Raw genomic sequence first — 25,574 nt, 5'->3', positions numbered from 1 at the left:
ATTTTTCACACCTTTTCAAGCTCTTCATGTTTTTCAACACCTTTTCATGCTCCTCATATTTTTCACACCTTTTGATACTCTGTATATTTTTCGTACATTTTCCTCTTCTTCATGTTTTTCAACAACTTTTTATCCTCCTCCTATTTTTCAGACCGTTTCATGCTCCTATATTTTTTCACCTTTTGAAGCTCTTCGTATATTTCACACCTTTTGAATCTCTTCATATTTTTTACACCGTTTCAGGCTCTTCACGTTTTTCAACACCGTTTCATCGTCCTCCTAATTTTCAGACCGTTTCATGCTCCTCATATTTTTGACACCTTTTGAAGCTCTTCATATTTTTCACACCTTTTCAGGTTCCTCATGTTTTTGAAAACCGCTTCATTCTCCTCCGATTTTTCAGATCGTTTCATGCTCCTTATATTTTTGACACCTTTTGAAGCTCTTCATATTTTTCACAAATTTTCAGGCTCTTGATGTTTTTGAACACCTCTTCATGCTCCTACCATTTTCAGACCGTTTCAAGCTCCTCATGTATTTCACATCTTTTGAAGGTCTTCATATATTTCACACCTTTTCAGGCTCTTCATATTTTTGAACACCGTTTCATGCTGCTCCTATTTTTGACACCTGTTGAAGATCTTCATATGTTTTACACCTTTTCAGGCTCTTCATGTTTTTCAACACCGCTTCATGCTCCTAATATTTTTCAGACCGTTTCATGCTCCTCATATTTTTGACACGTTTTGAGGCTCTTCATATTTTTCACACCTTTTCAGGCTCTTCATGTTTTTGAACACCGCCTCATGCTCATCCTATTTTTCACACCTTTTGATGCTCTTCATATCTTTCACACCTTTTCAGGCGCTTCATGTTTTTGAACACCGCTTCATGCTCCTGTTAATTTTAACACATTTTGAAGCTCTTCATATTTTTCACACCTTTTCAGGCTCTTCATGTTTTTGAACTCCGCTTCATGCTCCTCCTTTTTATCGGACCGTATAATGCTCCTCATATATTTTACACCTTTTGAAGCTCTTCATATTTTTCACATCTTTTCAGGCTCTTCATATTTTTGAACACCGTTTGATGCCCCTCCTACATTTCAGACCGTTTCATGCTCCTCATATTTTTGACACATTTTGAAGCTCTTCATATTATTCACACCATTTCAGCCTCTTAATATTTTTGAACACCGCTTCATGCTACTCCAATTTTACAGACATTTTCATGCTCCTCATAATTTTGACAGCTTTTGAAGCTCTTCATATTTTCACAACTTTTCAGGCTCTTCGTGTTTTTGAATACCGTTTCATGCTCCTCCTATTTTTCAGACCTTTTCATGCTCCTCATATTTTTGATACCTTTTGAAGCTCTTCATATTTTTCACACCTTTTCAGGCTCTTCATATTTTTGAACACCTCTTCATGCTCTTCATATTTTTCAGACCGTTTAATGCTACTCATGTATTTCAACATTTTGAAGCTCATCATATTTTTCACACCTTTTCATGCTCTTCATGTTTTTGAACACCGCTTCATGATCCTCCTATTTTTCAGACCGTTTCATGCTCCTCATATTTTTGACACATTTTGAAGCTCTTCATTTTTTTAAAACCTTTTCTGGCTCTTCAAATTTTTCAACACCGCTTCATGCTCCTCCTATTTTAGAGACCGTTTCATGCTCCTCATATTTTTCACACCTTTTGATACTCTGTATATTTTTCATACATTTTCCTCTTCTTCATGATTTTCAACAACGCTTCATGCTCCTCCTATTTTTCAGACCGTTTCATGCTCCTCATATTTTTCACACCTTTTCAAGCTCTTCATGTTTTTCAACACCTTTTCATGCTCCTCATATTTTTGACAACTTTTGAAGCTCTTCATATTTTTCATACATTTTGAAGCTCTTCATATTTCTCTCACTTTTACAGCCTTTTCATGTTTTTCAACAACTTTTCATCCTCCTCCTATTTTTCAGACCGTTTCATGCTCCTATATTTTTTCACCTTTTGAAGCTCTTCGTATATTTCACACCTTTTGAATCTCTTCATATTTTTTACACCGTTTCAGGCTCTTCACGTTTTTCAACACCGTTTCATCGTCCTCCTAATTTTCAGACCGTTTCATGCTCCTCATATTTTTGACACCTTTTGAAGCTCTTCATATTTTTCACACCTTTTCAGGTTCCTCATGTTTTTGAAAACCGCTTCATTCTCCTCCGATTTTTCAGATCGTTTCATGCTACTCATATTTTTGACACCTTTTGAAGCTCTTCATATTTTTCACACCTTTTCAGGTTCCTCATGTTTTTGAAAACCGCTTCATTCTCCTCCGATTTTTCAGATCTTTTCATGCTACTCATATTTTTGACACCTTTTGAAGCTCTTCATATTTTTCACAAATTTTCAGGCTCTTGATGTTTTTGAACACCACTTCATGCTCCTACCATTTTCAGACCGTTTCAAGCTCCTCATGTATTTCACATCTTTTGAAGGTCTTCATATATTTCACACCTTTTCAGGCTCTTCATATTTTTGAACACCGTTTCATGCTGCTCCTATTTTTGACACCTGTTGAAGATCTTCATATGTTTTACACCTTTTCAGGCTCTTCATGTTTTTCAACACCGCTTCATGCTCCTAATATTTTTCAGACCGTTTCATGCTCCTCATATTTTTGACACGTTTTGAGGCTCTTCATATTTTTCACACCTTTTCAGGCTCTTCATGTTTTTGAACACCGCCTCATGCTCATCCTATTTTTCACACCTTTTGATGCTCTTCATATCTTTCACACCTTTTCAGGCGCTTCATGTTTTTGAACACCGCTTCATGCTCCTGCTAATTTTAACACATTTTGAAGCTCTTCTTATTTTTCACACCTTTTCAGGCTCTTCATGTTTTTGAACTCCGCTTCATGCTCCTCCTTTTTATCGGACCGTATAATGCTCCTCATATATTTCACACCTTTTGAAGCTCTTCATATTTTTCACATCTTTTCAGGCTCTTCATATTTTTGAACACCGTTTGATGCCCCTCCTACATTTCAGACCGTTTCATGCTCCTCATATTTTTGACACATTTTGAAGCTCTTCATATTATTCACACCATTTCAGCCTCTTAATATTTTTGAACACCGCTTCATGCTACTCCAATTTTTCAGACAGTTTCATGTTCCTCATAATTTTGACAGCTTTTGAAGCTCTTCATATTTTCACTACTTTTCAGGCTCTTCGTGTTTTTGAATACGTTTCATGCTCCTCCTATTTTTCAGACCTTTTCATGCTCCTCATATTTTTGATACCTTTTGAAGCTCTTCATATTTTTCACACCTTTTCAGGCTCTTCATGTTTTTGAACACCGCTTCATGCTCCTCCTATTTTTCACACGTTTTGAAGCTCTTCTTATTTTTCACACCTTTTCAGGCTCTTCATGTTTTTGAACACCTCTTCATGCTCTTCATATTTTTCAGACCGTTTAATGCTCCTCATGTATTTCAACATTTTGAAGCTCATCATATTTTTCACACCTTTTAATGCTCTTCATGTTTTTGAACACCGCTTCATGATCCTCCTATTTTTCAGACCGTTTCATGCTCCTCATATTTTTGACACCTTTTGAAGCTCTTCATATTTTTCACACGTTTTCAGGCTCTTTTTGTTTTTCAACACCGCTTCTTGATCCTCCTATTTTTCAGACAGTTTCATGCTCCTCATATTTTTGACACCTTTTGAAGCTCTTCATATTTTTCACACCTTTTCAGGCCCTTCATGTTTTTGAACACCGCTTCATGAATCTCCTAATTTTCACAGCTTTTGAAGCTCTTCATATTTTTCAACCCTTTTCTGGCTCTTGGTGTTTTTGCAAACCGTTTCATGCTCCTCCTATTTGTCAAACCGTTTCATGTTTCTCCTATTTTTGACACCTTTTGAAACTCTTCATATTTTTCACACCTTTTCAGTCTCTTCATGTTTTTGAAAACCGCTTAATGCTCCTCCTATTTTTCAAATGCTTTCATGCTCCTCATACTTTTGACAACTTTTGAAGCTCTTCATATTTTTCACACTTTTTCAGGCTATTCATATTTTTGAACACTGCTTCATGCTCCTCCTATTTTTCAGACCGTTTCATGCTCTTCATATTTTTGACAACTTTTGAAGCTCTTCATATTTTTCACAGCTTTTCAGGCTTATGATTTTGAAAACCGTTTCATGCTCCTCCTATTTTTCAGACCGTTTCATGCTCCTCATTTTTTTTGACACCTTTCAAAGCTCTTAATATTTTTCACACATTTTCAGGCTCTTCATGTTTTTGAACACCGCTTCATGCTTCTCCTATTTATTAGACCGTTTCATGCTCCTCATATATTTCACACCTTTTGAAGCTCTTCATATTTTTGACACCTTTACAGGCTCTTCATGTTTTTCTGCACCGCTTCATGCTCCTCCTATTTTTCAGACCGTTTCATGCTCCTCATATTTTCACACCTTTTGAAGCTCTTCATATTTTTCACACCTTTTCAGACTCTTCATGTTTTTGAACACCGCTTCATGCTCCTCCTATTTTTCAGACCGTTTAATGCTCCTCATATTTTTGACTCCTTTTCAAGCTCTTCATATTTTTCACACCTTTTCAGGCTCTTCATATTTTTCAGCACCGCTTCATGCTTCTCGTATTTTTCAGACGTTTCATGCTCCTCATGTATTTCACTCCTTTTGAAGCTCTTCATATTTTTCACACCTTTTTAGGCTGCTCATGTTTTTGAACACCGCTTCATGCTCCTCCCATTTTTCAGAACGTTTCCTGCTCCTCATATTTTTGACACGTTTGAAGCTCTTCATATTTTTCACACCTTTGCAGGCTCTTCATTTTTTTAAACATCGCTACATGCTCCTCCTATTTTTCAGATCGTTTCATGCTCCTCATATTTTTCACACCTTTTGAAGCTCTTCATATTTTTCACACCTTTTCAGGCTCTTCATGTTTTTGAACACCACTTCATGCTCCTCCTTTTTTTCAGCCCGTTTCATGCTCCTCATATATTTCACACCTTTTGAAGCTCTTCCTATTTTTCACACCTTTTCAGTCTCTTCTCGTTTTTGAATACGGTTTCATGCTCCTCCTATTTTTCAGTCCGTTTCTTGCTCCTCATATTTTTGACACATTTTGAAGCTCCTCCTATTTTTCAGTCCGTTTCATGCTCCTCATATTTTTGACACATTTTGAAGCTCTTCATATTTTTCACACGTTTTCAGGCTCTTCATGTTTTTCAACACCACTTAATGCTCCTCCTATTTTTCAGACCGTTTCATGCTCTTCATATATTTCACACTTTTTGAAGCTCTTCATATTTTTCACACCTTTTCAGGCTCTCATGTTTTTGAACACAGCTTCATGCTACTCCTATTTTTCAGACCGCTTCATGCTCCTCATGTATTTCAAAACTTTTGAAGCTCTTCATATTTTTCACACCTTTTCACGCTCTTCATGTTTTTGAACACCGTTTCATGCTCCTCCTATTTTTCAGACCGTTTAATGCTCCTCATATTTTGACACCTTTTGAAGCTCTGCATATTTTTCTCACCTTTTCAGGCTCTTCATGTTTTTCAACACCGCTTTTTCATCCTCCTATTTTTCAGATCGTTTCATGCTCCTCATATATTTGACACCTTTTGAAGCTCTTCATAATTTTCACACCATTTCACACTCTTCATGTTTTTCATCACCACTTCATGCTCCTCCTATTTTCAGCCGTTTCATGCTCATCTCATTTTTGACACCTTTTGAAGATCTTGATATTTTTCACACCTTTTGAAGCTCTTCATATTTTACACAAGTTTTCAGGCTCTTCATGTTTTTCAACACCACTTCTTGATCCTCCTATTTTTCAGACCATTTCATGCACCTCATATTTTTGACACGTTTTGATGCTCTTCATATTTTTCACATCTTTTCAGGCTGTTCGTGATTTTGAAAACCTTTTCATGCTCCTACTATTTTTCAGACCGTTTCTTGCTCCTCATATTTTTGACACCTTTTGAAGCTCTTCATATTTTTCACACTTTTTCAGGCTCTTCATGTTTTTGAACACCGCTTCATGCTCCTCCTATTTTTCAAACCGTTTAATGCTCCTCATATTTTTGACACCTTTTGAAGCTCTTCATATTTTTCACACCTTTTCAGGCTCTTCATGATTTTGAACACCGCTTCATGCTCCTCCTATTTTTCACACCTTTTGAAGCTCTTCATATTTTTCAAAGCTTTTCATGCTCTTCCTATTTTTGAACACCGCTTCCTGCTCCTCCTATTTTTCAGACGGTTTCATGCTCCTCACACTTTTGACACCTTTTCCAGCTCTTCATATTTTTCACAGCTTTTCAGGCTCTTCATGATTTTGAACACCGCTTCATGCTCCTCCTATATTCAGACCGTTTCGTTCTCCGCATGTATTTCACACGTTTTGAAGCTCTTCATATTTTCACACCATTCCAGGCTCTTCATCTTTTTGAACACCGCTTCATGCTCCTCCTATTTTTCAGACCGTTTCATGCTCCTCATGTATTTCACTCCTTTTGAAGCTCTTCATATTTTTCACACCTTTTTAGGCTGCTCATGTTTTTGAACACCGCTTCATGCTCCTCCCATTTTTCAGACCGTTTCCTGCTCCTCATATTTTTGACACGTTTGAAGCTCTTCATATTTTTCACACCTTTGCAGGCTCTTCATTTTTTTGAACATCGCTACATGCTCCTCCTATTTTTTAGACCGTTTCATGCTCCTCATATTTTTCACCCCTTTTGAAGCTCTTCATATATTTCACACCTTTTCAGGCTCTTCATGTTTTTGAACACCACTTCATGCTCCTCCTTTTTTTCAGCCCGTTTCATGCTCCTCATATATTTCACACCTTTTGAAGCTCTTCCTATTTTTCACACCTTTTCAGTCTCTTCTCGTTTTTGAATACCGTTTCATGCTCCTCCTATTTTTCAGTCCGTTTCATGCTCCTCATATTTTTGACACATTTTGAAGCTCCTCCTATTTTTCAGTCCGTTTCATGCTCCTCACATTTTTGACACATTTTGAAGCTCTTCATATTTTTCACACGTTTTCAGGCTCTTCATGTTTTTCAACACCACTTAATGCTCCTCCTATTTTTCAGACCGTTTCATGCTCTTCATATATTTCACACCTTTTGAAGCTCTTCATATTTTTCACACCTTTTCAGGCTCTCATGTTTTTGAACACAGCTTCATGCTCCTCCTATTTTTCAGACCGTTTAATGCTCCTCATATTTTTGACTCCTTTTCAAGCTCTTCATATTTTTCACACCTTTTCACGCTCTTCATGTTTTTGAACACCGTTTCATGCTACTCCTATTTTTTAGACCGTTTAATGCTCCTCATATTTTGACACCTTTTGAAGCTCTGCATATTTTTCTCACCTTTTCAGGCTCTTCATGTTTTTCAACACCGCTTTTTCATCCTCCTATTTTTCAGATCGTTTCATGCTCCTCATATATTTGACACCTTTTGAAGCTCTTCATAATTTTCACACCATTTCACACTCTTCATGTTTTTCAACACCACTTCATGCTCCTCCTATTTTCAGCCGTTTCATGCTCATCTCATTTTTGACACCTTTTGAAGATCTTGATATTTTTCACACCTTTTGAAGCTCTTCATATTTTACACAAGTTTTCAGGCTCTTCATGTTTTTCAACACCACTTCTTGATCCTCCTATTTTTCAGACCATTTCATGCACCTCATATTTTTGACACGTTTTGATGCTCTTCAAATTTTCCCATCTTTTCAGGCTGTTCGTGATTTTGAAAACCTTTTGATGCTCCTACTATTTTTCAGACCGTTTCTTGCTCCTCATATTTTTGACACCTTTTGAAGCTCTTCATATTTTTCACAGCTTTTCAGGCTCTTCATGATTTTGAACACCGCTTCATGCTCCTCCTATTTTTCACACCTTTTAAAGCTCTTCATATTTTTCAAAGCTTTTCATGCTCTTCCTGTTTTTGAACACCGCTTCCTGCTCCTCCTATTTTTCAGACGGTTTCATGCTCCTCACACTTTTGACACCTTTTCAAGCTCTTCATATTTTTCACAGCTTTTCAGTCTCTTCATGATTTTGAACACCGCTTCATGCTCCTCCTATATTCAGACCGTTTCGTTCTCCACATGTATTTGACACCTTTTGAAGCTCTTCATATTTTCACACCATTCCAGGCTCTTCATCTTTTTGAACACCGCTTCATGCTCCTCCTATTTTTCAGACCGTTTCGTCCTCCTCATGTATTTCACACCTTTTGAAGCTCTTCATATTTTCACACCTTTCCAGGCTCTTCATGTTTTTGAACACCGTTTCATGCTCCTCATGTATTTCACACGTTTTGAAGCTCTTCATATTTTTTACGCCTTTTCATGCTCTTCATGTTTTTGAACACCGCTTCATGCTCCTCCTATTTTTCAGACCCTTTCCTGCTCCTCATATTTTTGACACCTTTTGAAGCGCTTCATATTTTTCTCACCTTTTCATGCTCTTCATGTTTTTGAACACCGCTTCATGCTCCTCCTATTTTTCAGACCGTTTCGTCCTCCTCATGTATTTCACACCTTTTGAAGCTCTTTCATATTTTCACACCTTTCCAGGCTCTTCATGTTTTTGAACACCGTTTCATGCTCCTCATGTATTTCACACCTTTTGAAGCTCTTCATATTTTTTACGCCTTTTCATGCTCTTCATGTTTTTGAACACCGCTTCATGCTCCTCCTATTTTTCAGACCCTTTCCTGCTCCTCATATTTTTGACACCTTTTGAAGCGCTTCATATTTTTCACACCTTTTCATGCTCTTCATGTTTTTGAACACCGCTTCATGCTCCTCCTATTTTTCAAACGGTTTAATGCTCCTCATACTTTTGACACCTTTTGAAGCTCTTCATATTTTTCACAGCTTTTCGGGCTCTTCATGTATTTGAACACTACTTCATGCTCCTCCTACTTTTCAGTCCGTTTCATGCTCCTCATAATTTTGACCCCTTTAAAAGCTCTTCATATTTTTCACACCTTTTCAGGCTCTTCATGTTTTTGAACACCGCTTCATGCTCCTCCTAATTTTTAGACCATTTCATGCTCCTCATGTATTTCACACCTACTGAAGCTCTTCATATTTTTCACACCTTTTCAGGCTCCTCATGTTATTGAACACCGCTTCATGCTCCTCCTATTTTTCAGACCGTTTCATGCTCCTCATACTTTTGACCCCTTTCAAAGCTCTTCATATTTTTCACACCTTTTCAGGCTCTTCATGTTTTGAACACCGCTATATGCTCCTCCTATTTTTCAGACCGTTTCATGCTCCTCAAATTTTCACACCTTTTGAAGCTCTTCATATTTTTCACACCTTTTCAGGCTCTTCATGTTTTTGAACACCGCTTCATGCTCCTCCTATTTTTCAGACCGTTTCATGCTCCTCATATTTTTGACTCCTTTTCAAGCTCTTCATATTTTTCACACCTTTTCAGGCTCTTCATGTTTTTCAGCACCGCTTCATACTTCTCTTATTTTTCAGACCGTTTCATGCTCCTCATGTATTTCACTCCTTTTGAAGCTCTTCATATTTTTCACACCTTTTTAGGCTGCTCATGTTTTTGAACACCGCTACATGCTCCTCCCATTTTTCAGACCGTTTCATGCTCCTCATATTTTTCAGACCGTTTTTGCTCCTCATATTTTTGACACCTTTTGAATCTCTACTTATATTTCACACCTTTTCAGGCTATTCATGTTTTTCAACACCTCTTAATGCTCCTTTTATTTTTCATACAATTTCATGCTCATCTCATTTTTGACACCTTTTGAAGCTCTTCATATATTTCACACCTTTTTAAGCTCTTCATATTTTCACTCCTTTTGAAGCTCTTCATATTTTTCAACACCGCGTCATGCTCCTCCTATTTTTCAGACCGTTTCATGCTCCTCATATTTTTGACACCTTTTGAAGCTCTTCATATTTTTCACACCTTTTCAGGCTCTTCATGTTTTTCAACACCGCTTTATGCTCCTCCTATTTTTGAGACCGTTTCATTCTCCTCATATTTTTGACACCTTTTGAAGCTCTTCATATTTTTCACACCATTTCATGCTCTCCAAGTTTTTGAACACCGCTTCATGCTCCTATTATTTTTCAGACCGTTTCATGCTCCTCATATTTTTGACACCTTTTGAAGCTCTTCATATTTCTCACACCTTTTCAGGCTCTTCATGTTTTTCAACACCGCTTCATGCTCCTCCTGATTTTCAGATAGTTTCATGCTCTTCATATTTTTCACACCTTTTCAGGCTCTTCATGTTTTTCAACAACGCTCATGCTCCTCCTATTTTTCAGACCGTTTCATGCTCCTCATATTTTTGACACCTTTTAAAGCTCTTCATATTTTTCACACCTTTTCAGGCTCTTCATGTTTTGAACAACGCTTCATGCTCCTCCAATTTTTTCAAACTGTTTCATGCTCCTAATATTGTTGATACCTTTTGAAGCTCTTCATATTTTTCACACATTTTCAGGCTCTTCATGTTTTTGAACACTGTTTCATGCTCCTCCTATTTTTCAGACCGTTTCTTGCTCTTCTTATTTTTCACACCTTTTGAAGATCTTCATATTTTTCACACCTTTTCAGACTCTTCATGTTTTTCAACACCGCTTCATGCTCCTCCTTTTTTTCAGACCGTTTAATGCTCCTCATATTTTTGACACCTTTTGAAGCTCTTCTTATTTTTCACTCCTTTTCAGTCTCTCCATATTTTTCCACACCGTTTCATGCTCCTCCTATTTTTCAGACCGTTTCTTTCTCCTCATATTTTTGACAACTTTTGAAGCTCTTCATATTTTCTAACCTTTTCAGGCTCTTCATGTTTTTGAACACCGCTTCATGCTCCTCCTATTTTTCAGACCATTTCATGCTCCTCTCATTTTTCACATATTTTGAAGCTCTTCATATTTTTCACACCTTTTCAGGCTCTTCATGTTTTTGAACACCGCTTCATGCTCCTCGTATTTTTCAGACCGTTTCATGCTCCTAGTATTTTTCAGACCGTTTCATGCTCCTCCTATTTTTAGACCGTTTCATGCTCCACATATTTTTGACACGTTTTGAGGCTCTGCATATTTTTCACACCATTCCAGCTCTTCATGTATTTGAACACCGTTTTATGCTCCTTCTATTTTTCAAACCGTTTCATGCTCCTCTTATTTTTGACAACTTTTAAGCTCTTCCTATTTTTCACACCTTTTCATGCTCTTCATGTTTTTCAACACCGTTTCATGCTTCACCTATTTTTCAGACCGTTTCATGCTCCTCCTATTTTCAGACTGTTTCATGCACGTGTTATAATTGACACCTTTTGAAGCTCTTCATATTTTTCACACCTTTTCAGCCTCTTGAGGGTTTTGAACACCATTTCTTGTCCTCCTATTTTCCAGACCATTTCATGCTCCTCATATTTTTGACATCATTTGAATCTCTTCATATATTACAGCTTTTCAGGCTCTTCATGTTTTGAACACCATTTCATGCTCCTCCTATTTTCCAGACCATTTCACGCTCCTCATATTTTTGACACCTTTTGAAGCTCTTCATATTTTTCACACCTTTTCAGGTTCTTCATGTTTTTCAACACCACTTCTTACTCCACCTATTTTTCCGGCCGTTACATGCTCCTCATATTTTTGACACCTTTTGAAGCTCTTCATATTTTTCACACGGTTTCAGGCTCTTCGTGTTTTTGATCACCGCTTCATGGTCCTCCTATTTTTCAGACTGATACATGCTCCTCATATATTTCACACGTTTTGAAGCTCTTCATATTTTTCACACCTTTTTAGGCTCTTCATCTTTTTGAACACCGTTTCATGCTCCTCCTATTTTTCAGACCGTTTCATGCTCCTCATATTTTTGACACCTTTTGAAGCTCCTCATATTTTTGACACCTTTTGAAGCTCTTCATATTTTTCACACCTTTTCAGGCTCTTCATGTTTCTGAACACCGCTTCATGCTCCTCCTATTTTTCAGACCATTTCAAGCTCATCGAATTTTTGACACATTTTGAATCTATTCATATTTTTCACACCTTTTGAAGCTCTACATATTTTTCCCATTTTTGAAGCTGTTCATATTTTTCACACTTTTTCAGGCTCTTCATTTTTTTCAACACCGCTTCATGCTCCTCCTATGTTTCAGACCGTTTCATGCTCATCTCATTTTTGACACTTTTTGAAGCACTTCATATTTTTCACACCTTTTGAAGCTCTTCATATTTTTCACACGTTTTCAGGCTGTTCAAGTTTTTCCACACCGGTTCTTGCTCCTCCTATTTTTCAGACCGTTTCATGCTCCTCATATTTCTGACACCTTTAGAAGCTCTTCATATTTTTCACATGTTTTCAGGCTCCTCATGTTTTTGAACATCGCTTCATTCTCCTCCTATTTTTCAGACCGTTTCAGGCTCCAAATCTATTTGACACATTTTGAAGCTTTTCATATATTTCACACATTTTCAGGCTCCTTATGTTTTTCAACACCACTTCATGCTCCTCCTATATTTCAGACCGTTTCATGCTCCTCATTATTTGACACCCCTTGAAGCTCCTCATATTTTTCACAGCTTTTCAGGCTGTTCATGTTTTTCAACAGTGTTTCATGCTCCTCCAATTTTTCAGACGGTTTCATGCTCCTCATATTTTTGACACCTTTTGAAGCTCTTCATATATTTCACACCTTTTCAGGCTCTTCATGTTTTTCAACACCACATCATGCTCCTCCTACTTTTCAGACGGCTTCATGCTCATCTCATTTTTGACACCTTTTGAAGATGTTCATATTTTACACACCTTTGAATCTCTTCATATTTTTCACAAGTTTTCAGGCTCTACATGTTTTTCAACACCGATTCAAGCTCCTCCTATTTATCAGACCGTTTCATGCTCCTCATATTTCTGAAACCTTTTGAAGGTCTTCATATTTTTCACATCTTTTCAGGCTCTTCATGTTTTTGAACACCGTTTCATGCTCCTCCTATGTTTCAGACCGTATCCTGCTCCTGATATTTTTGACACCTTTTGAAGCTTTTCATATTTTTCAAAACTTTTCAGGCTCTTCAGGTTTTTTAACACCGCTTCATGCTACTCCTATTTTTCAGACCTTTTCATGCTCCTTATATTTTTCACAACTTTTGGAGGTCTTGATATTTTTCAGACATTTTCAGGCTCTTCATGTTTTTGAACACCGCTTCATGCTCCTCCTCTTTTTCAGACCGTTTCATGCTCCTCATCTATTTCACACCTTTTGAAGCTCTTCATATTTTTCACACCTTTTCAGGCTCTTCATGTTTTTCAATACCACTTCATGCTGCTCCTATTTTTCAGACCGTTTCATGCTCCTCATATTTTTGACACCTTTTGAAGCTCTTCATATTTTTCACACGTTTTCAGGCTCTTCATGTTTTTGAACACCGTTTCATGCTCCTCCTATTTTTAAAACCGTTTCATGCTCCTCATATTTTTGACACCTTTAGAAGCTCTTCATATTTTTTCACACCTTTTCAGGCTCTTCATGTTTTTGAACACTGATTCATGCTCCTCCTATTTTTCAGCCCGATTCATTCTCCTCATATATTTGACACCTTTTGAATCTCTTCATATTTTTCACACCTTTTCAGGATCTTCTTGTTTTTGAACACCGCTTCATGCTCCTCCTATTTTTCAGCACCGCTTCATGCTCCTCATATTTTTGACACCTTTTGAATTTCTTCATTTTTTCACACCTTTTCAGGATCGTCTTGTTTTTGAACACCGCTTCATGTTCCTCCTATTTTTCACAACTTTTGAAGTTATTCATATATTTCACACCTTTTCAGGCTCTTCATGTTTTTCACACCTTTTCAGGCTCTTCATGTTTTTCACACCTTTTCAGGCTCTTCATGTTTTTCAACTCTCCTTCATGCTCCTCCTAATTTTCAGACCGTTACATGCTCCTCATATTTTTGACACCTTTTGAAATCCTTCATATTTTTCACACCTTTTCAGGCTCTTCATGTTTTTCAGCACCACTTCATGCTCCTCCTATTTTTCAGACCATTTCAAGGTAATCTAATTTTGCCACCTTGTGAAGATCTTCATAATTTCCACATTTTTGAAGCTCTTCATATTTTTCACACCTTTTCAGGCTCTTCACTTTTTTCAACACCGCTTCATGCTCCGTCTATTTTTCAGACCGTTTCATGCTCATCTCATTTTTGACACCTTTTGAAGCTCTTCATATTTTTCACACCTTTTTAAGCTCTTCGTATTTTTCACACCTTTTCAGCCTCTTCATGTTTTTGAACACGGATTCATGCTTTTCCTCTTTTTCAGACCGTTTCATGCTCTTCATATTTTTGACACCTTTTGAAGCTCTTCATATTTCTCACACCTTTTCAGTCTCTTCACGTTTTTCAACACAACTTCATGCTGTTCCTATTTTTCAGACCTTTTCATGCTCCTTTCATTTTTCACACATTTTGAAGCTCTTCATATTTTTCACAAGTTTTCAGGCTCTTCATGTTTTTCAACACCGCTTCATGATCCTCCTATTTTTAAGACCGTTTCATGCTCCTCATATTTTTGACACCTTTTGAAGCTCTTCATTTTTTTCACACCTTTTAAGGCTCTTCAAGTTTTTGAACTCAGCTTCAAGTTCCTCCTATTTTTCAGACCATTTCATTCTCCTCATATTTTTGATACCTTTTGAGGCTCTTCATATTTTTCACACCTTTTCAGGCTTTTCATGTTTTTTAACACCGTTTCATTCTGCTCCTATTTTTCAGACCGTTTCATGCTCCTTATGTACTTCACATCATTTCAAGCTCCTCATATTTTTCCAAACTTTTCAGGCTCTTCATGTTTTTGAACACCGTTTCATGCTCCTCCTATTTTTCAGACCGATTCATGCTCCTCATATTTTTACACCTTTTGAAGTTCTTCATATTTTTCACACCTTTTCAAGCTCTTCATGTTTTTCAAAACCGCTTCATGCGCCTCCTATTTTTCAGACCGTTTTTTTTTCCTCATATTTTTGACACCTTTTGAAGCTCTGCATGTATTTCACACCTTTTCAGGCTCTTCATGTTTTCAACACCGCTTCATGCTCCTCCTATTTTTCAGACCGTTTTTTGTTCCTCATATTTTTGACACCTTTTGAAGCTCTGCATATATTTCACACCTTTTCAGGCTCTTCATGTTTTTCAACATCTTTTCATGCTCCTAATATTTTTCAGACGGTTTCTGCTCCTCATATTCTTCACACCTTTTGAAGCTCTTCATATTTTTCACACCTTTTCAGGCTCTTCATTTTTTTCAACACATGTTCATGCAACTCCTATTTTTCAGTCCGTTTCATGCACGACTCATTTATGACACCTTTTGAAGCTCTTCATTTTTTCACACCATTTAAAGCTCTTCATATTTTTCACAAGTTTTCAGGCTCTTCATGTTTTTGAACACCGCTTCATGCTACTGCTATTTTTTAGATGGTTACATGCTCCTCATATTCTTCACACCTTTTGAAGCTCTTCATATTTTTCACACCTTTTCAGGCTCTTCATGTTTTTGAAAAGAGCTTCATGCTCCTCCTATTTTTCAGACTTTTTCATGCTCCTAATATTTTTGACACCTTTTGAAGCTCTTCATATTTTTCACACATTTTCAGGCTCTTCATGTTTTTCAACACCACTTCATGCTCCTCCTATTTTTCAGACCGTTTCATGCTCCGCATATTTTTGACACCTTTTGAAGCTCTTCATTTTTTTGACACGTTTTGAAGCTCTTCTTATTTTTCACACGTTTTCAGGCTCTTTATGTTTTTCAATACCGCTTCATGCTCCACCGATTTTTCAGACCATTTCATGCTCCTCATATTTTTGACACCTTTTGAAGCTCTTCATATTTTTCACACCTTTTCAGTCTCTTCATGTTTTTCAACAGCGCTTCATGCTTCTCCTATTTTTCAGACCGTTTCATGCTCCGCATTTTTTTGACACCTTTTGAAGCTCTTCATTTTTTTCACACCTTTTCAGGCTCTTCATGTTTTTCAACACTGCTTCATGTACCTCCTATTTTTCAGACCGTTTCATGCTCCGCATATTTTTGACACCATTTGAAGCTCTTCATTTTTTTCACACCTTTTCAGGCTCTTCATGTTTTTCAACACTGCTTCATGTACCTGCTATTTTTCAGACCGTTTCATGCTCCGCATATTTTTGACACCTTTTGAAGCTCTTCATTTTTTTCACACCTTTTCAGGCTCTTCATGTTTTTCAACACTGCTTCATGTACCTCCTATTTTTCAGACCGTTTCATGCTCCGCATATTTTTGACACCTTTTGAAGCTCTTCATTTTTTTCACACCTTTTCAGGCTCTTCATGTTTTTGAACACCGCTTCATGCTCCTCCTATTTTTCAGACGGTTTCATGTTCCTCATATTTTTGATACGTTTTGAAACTCTTCATATTATTCGTACCTGTTCAGGATCTCCATGTTTTTGAATACCGCTTCATGCTCCTCCTATTTTTGAGAAGGTTTCATGCTTCTCTTATTTTTGACACCATTTAAAGCTCTTCATATTTTTCACACCTTTTCAGGCTCTTCATGTTTTTCAACATCTCTTTATGCTCCTGCTATTTTTAAGACCGTTTCATGCTGCTCATATTTTTCACACCTTTTGAAGCTGTTCATATTTTCACACCTTTTCAGGCTCTCGATGTTTTTGAACACCACTTCATGCTCCTCCTATTTTTCAGACCGTTTCATGCTCCTCATATTTTTGACACCTTTTGAATCTCTTCATATTTTTCACACCTTTTCAGGCTCTTCATATTTTTGAACACTGCTTCATGCTCCTCCTATTTTTCAGACCGTTTCTTTCTCCTCATATTTTTCACACCTTTTGAAGCTCTACGTATTTTTCACACCTTTTGAAGCTCTTCATATTTTTCACACGTTTTCAGGCTCTTCATGTTTTTCAACACCGCTTCATGCTCCTCATGTATTTCAGACCTTTTCATGCTCCTTGTATTTTTGACACCTTTTCAAGCTCTTCATATATTTCACACGTTTTCAGGCTCTTCATGTTTTTCAATACGACTTCATGCTCCTCCTATTTTTCAGACCGTTTCATGCCCATCTCATTTTTGACACCTTTTGAAGCTCTTCATATTTTTCACACCTTTTGAAACTCTTCATATTTTCACACGTTTTCAGGCTTTTCTTTTTTTTCAACACCACTTCATGCTTCTAATATATTTCAGACCCTTTCATGCTCCTCTCATTTTTCACACCTTTTGAAGCTCTTCCTATTTTTCACACCTTTTCAGGCTCTTCATGTTTTTGAACACCACATCATGCTCCTCCTATTTTTCAGACCGTAACATGCTCTTCATATTTTTATCACCTTTTGAAGCTCTTCATATTTTTCACACCTTTTGAGACTCTTCATGTTTTTGAACACCGCTTCATGCTCCTATTTCTCAGAACGTTTAATGCTCCTCATTTATTTCACACCTTTTGAAGCTTTTCATATTTTTCACAACTTTTCAGGCTCTTCACGTTTTTGAACACCGTTTCATGCTCCTCCTATTTTTCAGACAGATTCATCCTCCTCATATTTTTGACACTTTTTGAAGCTCTTCATATTTTTACACCTTTTCAGGCTCTTCAAATTTTTGAACAACGCTTCATGCTCCTCCAATTTTTCATACCGTTTCATGCTCCTCATGTATTTCACACCTTTTGAAACTCTTCATATTTTTCACACCTTTTCAGGCTCTTCATGTTTTTGAACACCGTTTCATGTTCCTCCTATTTCTCAGACTTTTTCATGCACCTTTCATTTTTCACACGTTTTGAAGCTCTTCATATTTTTCAAAACTTTTCAGGCTCTTCATGTTTTTGAACACCGCTTCATGCTCTTCCTATTTTTCAGACCGTTTCATGCTCCTCATATTTTTTACACCTGTTGAAGCTCTTCATATATTTCACACCTTTTCAGGCTCTTCATGTTTTTCAACACCGCTTCATGCTCCTTCTATTTTTCAGAACGTTTCATGCTTCCCATATTTTTGACACCTTTTGAATCTCTTCATATTTTTCACACCTTTTCAGGCTCTACATGTTTTATAACACAGGTTCATGCTCCTCCTATTTTTCAGACCGTTTCATGCTCCTCATAATTTTGACACATTTTGAAGCTCTTCATATATTTCACACCGTTTCAGGCTCTTCATGTATTTCAACACCGTTTCATGCTCCTCATAATTTTGACACCTTTTGAAGCTCTTCATATTTTTCACACCTTTTGAAGCTCTTCATATATTTCACACCTTTTCAGGCTCTTCATGTTTTTCAATACCACAGAATGCTCCTCCTATTTTTCAGACCGTTTCATGCTCATCTAATTTTTGACAGCTTATGAAACTCTTCATATTTTTGACACCTTTTGAAGGTCTTCATATTTTTCACACTTTTTCAGGCTCTTCATGTTTTTGAACACAACTTCATGCTTCTCCTATATTTCAGACTGTTTCATGCTCCTCATGTATTTCACACCTTTTGGAGCTCTTCATATTTCTCACACCTTTTCATGCTCTTCATCTTTTTCAAAACCGTTTCATGATCATCCTTTTTTCAGACCGTTTCATGCTCCTCATATTTTTGACACCTTTGAAGCTCTTCAAATTTTTCACATCTTTCATGCTCTATATTTTTCAACACAGTTTTATGCTCCTTCTATTTTTCACACTGTTTCATGCACCTCATATTATTGACACCTTTTGAAGCTATTCATATTTTTCATACCTTTTCATGCTTTTCATGTTTTTCAACACCGTTTCTTGCTCCTCCTATTTTTCAGACCGTTTCATGCTCCTCATATTTTTGACACGTTTTGAAGCTCTTCATTATTTTCACACCTTTTCAGGCTCTTCATGTTTTTCACACGTTTTCAGGCTCTTCATGTTTTTGAACACTGTTTCATGCTCCTCATATTTTTGACACCTTTTGAAGCTCTTCATATTTTTCACACCTTTTCAGGCTCTTCATATTTTTCAACACCGAATCATGCTCCTCCTATTTTTCAGTCCGTTTCATGCTCCTCCTATTTTTGACACCTTTTGATGTTCTTCATATTTTTCACACCTTTTCAGGCTCTTCATGTTTTTGAACACAGTTTTATGCTGCTCTTATATTTCAGACCGTTTCCTGCTCCTCATATTTTTGACACCTTTTGAAGCTCTTCATATTTTTCACACCTTTTCAGGCTCTTCATGTTTTTCAACACCGCTTCATGATCCTCCTATTTTTCAGACCATTTCATTCTTCTCATATTTTTCAAACCTTTTGAAGTTCTTCATAATTTTCACACCTTTTCAGGCTCTTCATGTTTTTCACACGTTTTCAGGCTCTTCATGTTTTTGAACACCGTTTCATGCTCCTCCTATTTTTCAGACCGTTTAATGCTCCTCATGCATTTCACATCTTTTCAAGCTCTTCATATTTTTCACACCTTTTCAGGCTCTTCATGTTTTTCAACACCACTTCATGCTCCACCTATTTTTCAGACCGTTTCATGCTCCTCATATTTTTCACACCTTTTGAAGCTCTTCATGTATTTCACACCTTTTCAGGCTCTTCATGTTTTTGAACACCGTTTCATGCTCCTCCTATTTTTCAGACAGTTTCATGCTCATCTCATATTTGACACCTTTTGAAGGTCTTCGTATTTTTCACACCTTTTGATGCTGCCAGTTTTATTTAAGACTTTACATATCTGAATAATCAGTTAAAAATCAAATATTCATTTTTAGAGTTGCACAAAAGGAAAATAATAGGGAAAGTGATGACTGGCTTATGATTTGGGGCCAATTTCCATAAGTTAAATATAAAATCTAAGTTTTAGAACCTGGGGCTCTAAAAATAGCACTTGTAATTAATACTGATTTTCAGATTCATAGTTTATGGAAGTCACTACATTTTATTTCTTGATGTTATAGATTTAACAACATATTGGTAGCAACATGTAACTTCTCACATGGATTAGACATCAAGAGACCAGTTTATGTATATAAACTTAAACACTGAAAATGAATATATTCAGCTATTATGGAACTTATACTAAATACAAACTAGTTAACAACTTTCCAAAAGGCACAAAAGACAGTGTTAATAAAGAGTGGTCTTTTGCATCTTTTTCAAAAATTCTTCCTTGTTTATTTCTCCATCCCCATCATGATCAGCCTCATCAAGCATTTCCTGAAGTTCATCATCTGTTAAATTTTCCCCAGCTCCTTAGCAACCCTCTTGATATTGTTCAATGATATACTTCCTGTATCATCATCATCATCAAATAGTTTGAAAGCCTTCAATATTTCTCCTTTTTCATCCTTTTCACTCATTTTTACACTCATTATGGCAAAAAATTCTTCAAAATTCATGGTGCCAATTCCTTCTTTGTCAGTTTCAGCTATCATCTTTTTAATTTCTTCTTTCTTTGGCTCAAATCCTAAGGCCCACATTGCAACCATGTTTCCAACCGGCGCCCCCGGCCAGGACCTCCCAGCTTTACCCGCCAGCCTGAAGCGCTTAATATTTGTGACACGTTTTCAGGCTTTTCATGTTTTTCAACAACGTTTCATGAGCCTCCTATTTTTCAGTCCGTTTCATGCTCCTCATATATTTGACACCTTTTGAAGCTCTTCATAATTTTCACACCTTTTCAGGCTCTTCATGTTTTTCACACGTTTTCAGGCTCTTCTTGTTTTTGAACACTGTTTCATGCTCCTCCTATTTTTCAGACCGTTTCATGCTCCTCATATTTTTGACAACTTTTGAAGCTCTTCATATTTTTCACACCTTTTCAGGCTCTTCATGTTTTTGAACACCGCTTCATGCTCCTCCTATTTTTCAGACCGTTTCATGCTCCTCATATTTTTGACACCTTTTGAAGCTCTTCATATTTCTCAGACCTTTTCAGGCTCTTCATGTTTTTAAACACCGCTTCATGCTCCTCCTATTTTTCAGACCCTTTCCTGCTCCTCATATTTTTCACACCATTTGAAGCTGTTCATATTTTTCACACCTTTTCAGGCTCTTCATATTTTTGAACACCGCTTCATGCTCCTCCTAATTTTCAGACCGTTTCATGCTCCTCATATTTTTGAAACCTTTTGAAGCTCTTCATATTTTTCACACCTTTTCAGGTTCTTCATGATTTCAACACCACTTCATGCTCCTCCTATTTTCAGACCGTTTCATGCTCCTCATATATTTGACAGCTTTTGAATCTCTTCATATTTTTCACACCTTTTCAGGCTCTTCATGTTTTTCAACACCACTTCATGCTCCTCCTATTTTTCAGACCGTTTCTTGCTCATCTGATTTCTTACACCTTTTGAAGCCTTTCATATTTTTCACACCTTTTGATGCTCTTCATATTTTTTAACAGGTTTTCAAGCTCTTCATGTTTTTCAACACTGCTTCAACCTCCTCCTATTTTTGATACCATTTCATGCTCCTCATATTTTTGACACGTTTTGAGGCTCTTCATATTTTTCACTCCCTTTCAGTCTCTTCATGTTTTGAACACCGTTTCATGCTACTCCTTTTTCAGAAAGTTTCATGCTCCTCATATTTTTGACACCTTTTGAAGCGCTTCATATTTTTCACATCTTTTCAGGTTCTTCATGTTTTTGAACACCATTTCATGCTCCTCCTATTTTTCAGGACGTTTCATGATCCTCGTATTTTTGACACCTTTTGAAGCTCTTCATATTTTTCACACCTTTTCAGGCTCTTCATGTTTTTCAACACCGCTTCATGCTCCTCCTATTTTTCAGACCGTTTCATGCTCCTCATATATTTCACACCTTTTGAGGCGCTTCATATTTTTCATACCTTTTCAGGCTCTTCATGTTTTTCAACCCCGCTTCATGCTCCTCCTATTTTTCAGACCGTTTCATGCTCCTCATATTTTTGACACCTTTTGAAGCTCTTCTTATTTTTCATACCTTTTCAGGCTCTTCATGTTTTTCAACACCGCTTCATGCTCCTCCTATTTTTCAGACCGTTTCATGCTCCTCATATTTTTGACACCTTTTGAAGCTCTTCATATTTTTCATACCTTTTCAGGCTCTTCATGTTTTTCAACACCGCTTCATGCTCCTCCTATTTTTCAGACCGTTTCATGGTCCTCATATTTTTGACATGTTTTGAAGCTCTTCATATTTTTCACACATATTCAGGCTCTTCATGTTTTTGAACACCGTTTCATGCTCCTCCTATTTTCAGACCTTTTCATGCTGCTCATATTTTTTACACCTTTTGAAACTCTTCATATTTTTCACACCATTTCAGTCTCTTCATGTTTTTGAACACCACTTCGTGCTCCTCCTATTTTTCCGACCGTTTCATGGTCATCTCATTTTTTACACCTTTTGAAGCTCGTCATATTTTTCACACCTTTTGAAACTCTTCATATTTTTCACAGGTTTTCAGGCTCTTTATGTTTTTCAACTCTGCTTCATGCTCCTCCTATTTTTCAGACCGTTTCATGCTCCTCATATTTTTGACACGTTTTCAGGCTCTTCATATTTTTCACAGCCTTCCAGGCGCTTCATGATTTTGAACACTGTTTCATGCTACTTCTTTTTCTGAACGTTTCATGCTCCTCATATTTTTGACACCTTTTATAGCTCTTCATATTTTTGACACCTTTTCAGGCTCTTCATGTTTTTCAACACCATTTCATGCTCCTCCTATTTTTCAGACCTTTTCATGCCTCTCATATTTTTGACACATTTTGAGGCTCTTAATATTTTTCACACCTTTCCAGGCTCTTCATGATTTTCAACACCGTTTCATGCTCCTTATTTTTCAGACCGTTTCATGCTCCTCATATTTTTGACACCTTTTGCAGGTCTTCATATTTTTCACAACTTTTCAGGCTCTTCATGTTTTTCAACACCACTTTATTCTGCTCCTATTTTACAGACCGTTTCATGCTCATCTCTTCTTTGACACCTTTTGAAGATCTTCATATCTTTCACACCTTTTGAAGCTCTTCATATTTTTCACACGTTTTCAGGCTCTTCATGTTTTTCAACACCGCTTCATGCTCCTCCGATTTTCCAGACCGTATCATGCTCCTCATATTTTTGACACCTTTTGAAGCTCTTCATATTTTTCACACCTTTTGAAGCACTTCATATTTTTCACACGTTTTCAGGCTCTTCATGTTTTTCAACACCGCTTCAAGCTCCTCCTATTTTTCAGACCGTTTCATGCTTCACATATTTTTGTCACCTTTGAAGCTCTTCATATTTTTCACACCTTTTCAGGCTCTTCACGTTTTTGAACACCGCTTCATGCTCCTCCGATTTTCCAGACCGTATCATGCTCCTCATATTTTTGACACCTTTTGAAGCTCTTCATATTTTTCACACCTTTTGAAGCACTTCATATTTTTCAGACCTCTTCAGGCTCTTCATATTTTTCACACCTTTTCAGGCTCTTCATGTTTTTCAACACCACTTCATGCTCCCCCTATTTTTCAGACCGTTTCATGCTCCTCATTTTCTTTGAGACCTTTTGAAGCTCTTCATATATTTCACAACTTTTCACGTTCTTCATGATTTTCAACACCACTTCATGCTCCTCCTATTTTTCAGAACTTTTCATGCTTTTTTCATTTTTCACACCTTTTGAAGCTCTTCATATTTTTCACACGTTTTCAGGCTCTTCATGTTTTTCAACACCGCTTCAAGCTCCTTCTATTTTTCAGACCGTTTCATGCTTCACATATTTTTGTCACCTTTTGAAGCTCTTCATATTTCTCACAGTTTTTCAGGCTCTTCATGTCTTTCAACACTGCTTCATGATCCTCCTATTTTTCAGAACGTTTCATGCTCCTCATATTTTTGACACATTTTGAAGCTCTTCATAATTTTCACACCTTTTCAGGCTCTTCATGTTTTTCAACACCACTTCATGCTCCTCCTATTTTTCACACCGTTTCATGCTCATCTCATTTTTGACACCTTTTGAAGCTCTTCATATTTTTCATACCTTTTCAGGTTCTTCATGTTTTTAAACACCGCTTCATGTTCCTCATATTTTTCAGCCCGTTTCATGCTCCTCATGTATTTCACACCTTTTGAAGCTCTTCATATTTTTCACACCTTTTCAGGCTCTTCATGTTTTTCAACACCACTTCATGCTCCTCCTATTTTTCAGTCCGTTTCATTCTCCTCATGTTTTTGACACCGTTTGAAGCTCTTCATATTTTTCACTCCTTTTCAGGCTCTTCATGATTTTCAACACCACGTCATGCTCCTCCTATTTTTCAGACCGTTTCATGCTCGTCTGATTTTTGACACCTTTTGAAGCTCTTCTTATTTTTCACACCTTTTGAACCTCTTCATATTTTTCACACCATTTCAGGCTCTTCACTTTTATCAACACCGCTTCATGCTCCTCCTATTTTTCAGACCGTTTCATGCTCCTGATATTTTTGACAACTTTTGAATCTCTTCAGATTTTTCACACATTCTCAGTGTTTTCATGTTTTTCAAAACCGCTTCATGCTCCTCCTATTTTTCAGACCGTTTCATGCTTCTCATATTTTTGACACCTTTTGAAGCTGTTCATGTTTTTCCGACCTTTTCAGGCTCTTCATGTTTTTCAACACGGCTTCAGGCTCCTCCTATTTTTCAGAACGTTTCAAGCTCCTCATAATTTTTACAACTTTTGAAGCTTTTCCTATATTTCACACGTTTTCAGGCTCTTCTTGTTTTTCAACACTTCTTCATGCTCCTCTTATTTTTCAGACCGTTTCATGCTCCTCATATTTTTCTCACCTTTTGAAGCTATTCATATTTTTTAAACCTTTTCAGGCTCTTCATGTTTTTCAACACCGCTTCATGCTCCTCCTATGTTTCCGACCTTTTCATGCTCCTCATGTATTTCACACCTTTTGAAGCTCTTCATATTTTTCACATCTTTTCAGGTTCTTCATATTTTTTTACACCGTTTCCTGCTCCTCCTATTTTTCAGACCATTTCATGCTCGTCATATTTTTGACACCTTTTGAAGATCTTCATATTTTTCACACCTTTTCAGGCTATTCATGTTTTTGAACACCGTTACATGCTCCTTCTATTTTTCATACCATTTCATGCTCGTCATTTTTGACACCTTTTGAACCTCTTCATATTTTTCACACCTTTTGAAGCTCTTCATATTTTTCACACCTTTTCAGGCTCTTCATGTATTTCAACACCGCTTCATGCTCCTCCTAGTTTTCAGACCGTTTCATGCTCCTTATATTTTTGACACCTTTTGAAGCTCTTCATATGTTTCACACCTTTTCAGGCTCTTAATGTTTTTCAACGCCGTATCATGCTCCTCCTATTTTTCAGACCGTTTCATGCTCCTTATATTTTTGACACCTTTTGAAGCTCTTCATATGTTTCACACCT

The sequence above is a fragment of the Dama dama genome, chromosome 3, assembly GCF_033118175.1.
Source record: "Dama dama isolate Ldn47 chromosome 3, ASM3311817v1, whole genome shotgun sequence".
Classification (NCBI taxonomy): domain Eukaryota; kingdom Metazoa; phylum Chordata; class Mammalia; order Artiodactyla; family Cervidae; genus Dama; species Dama dama.
The sequence above is the reverse complement of the archived record's forward strand: the minus strand, read 5'-3'. Positions refer to the sequence as shown.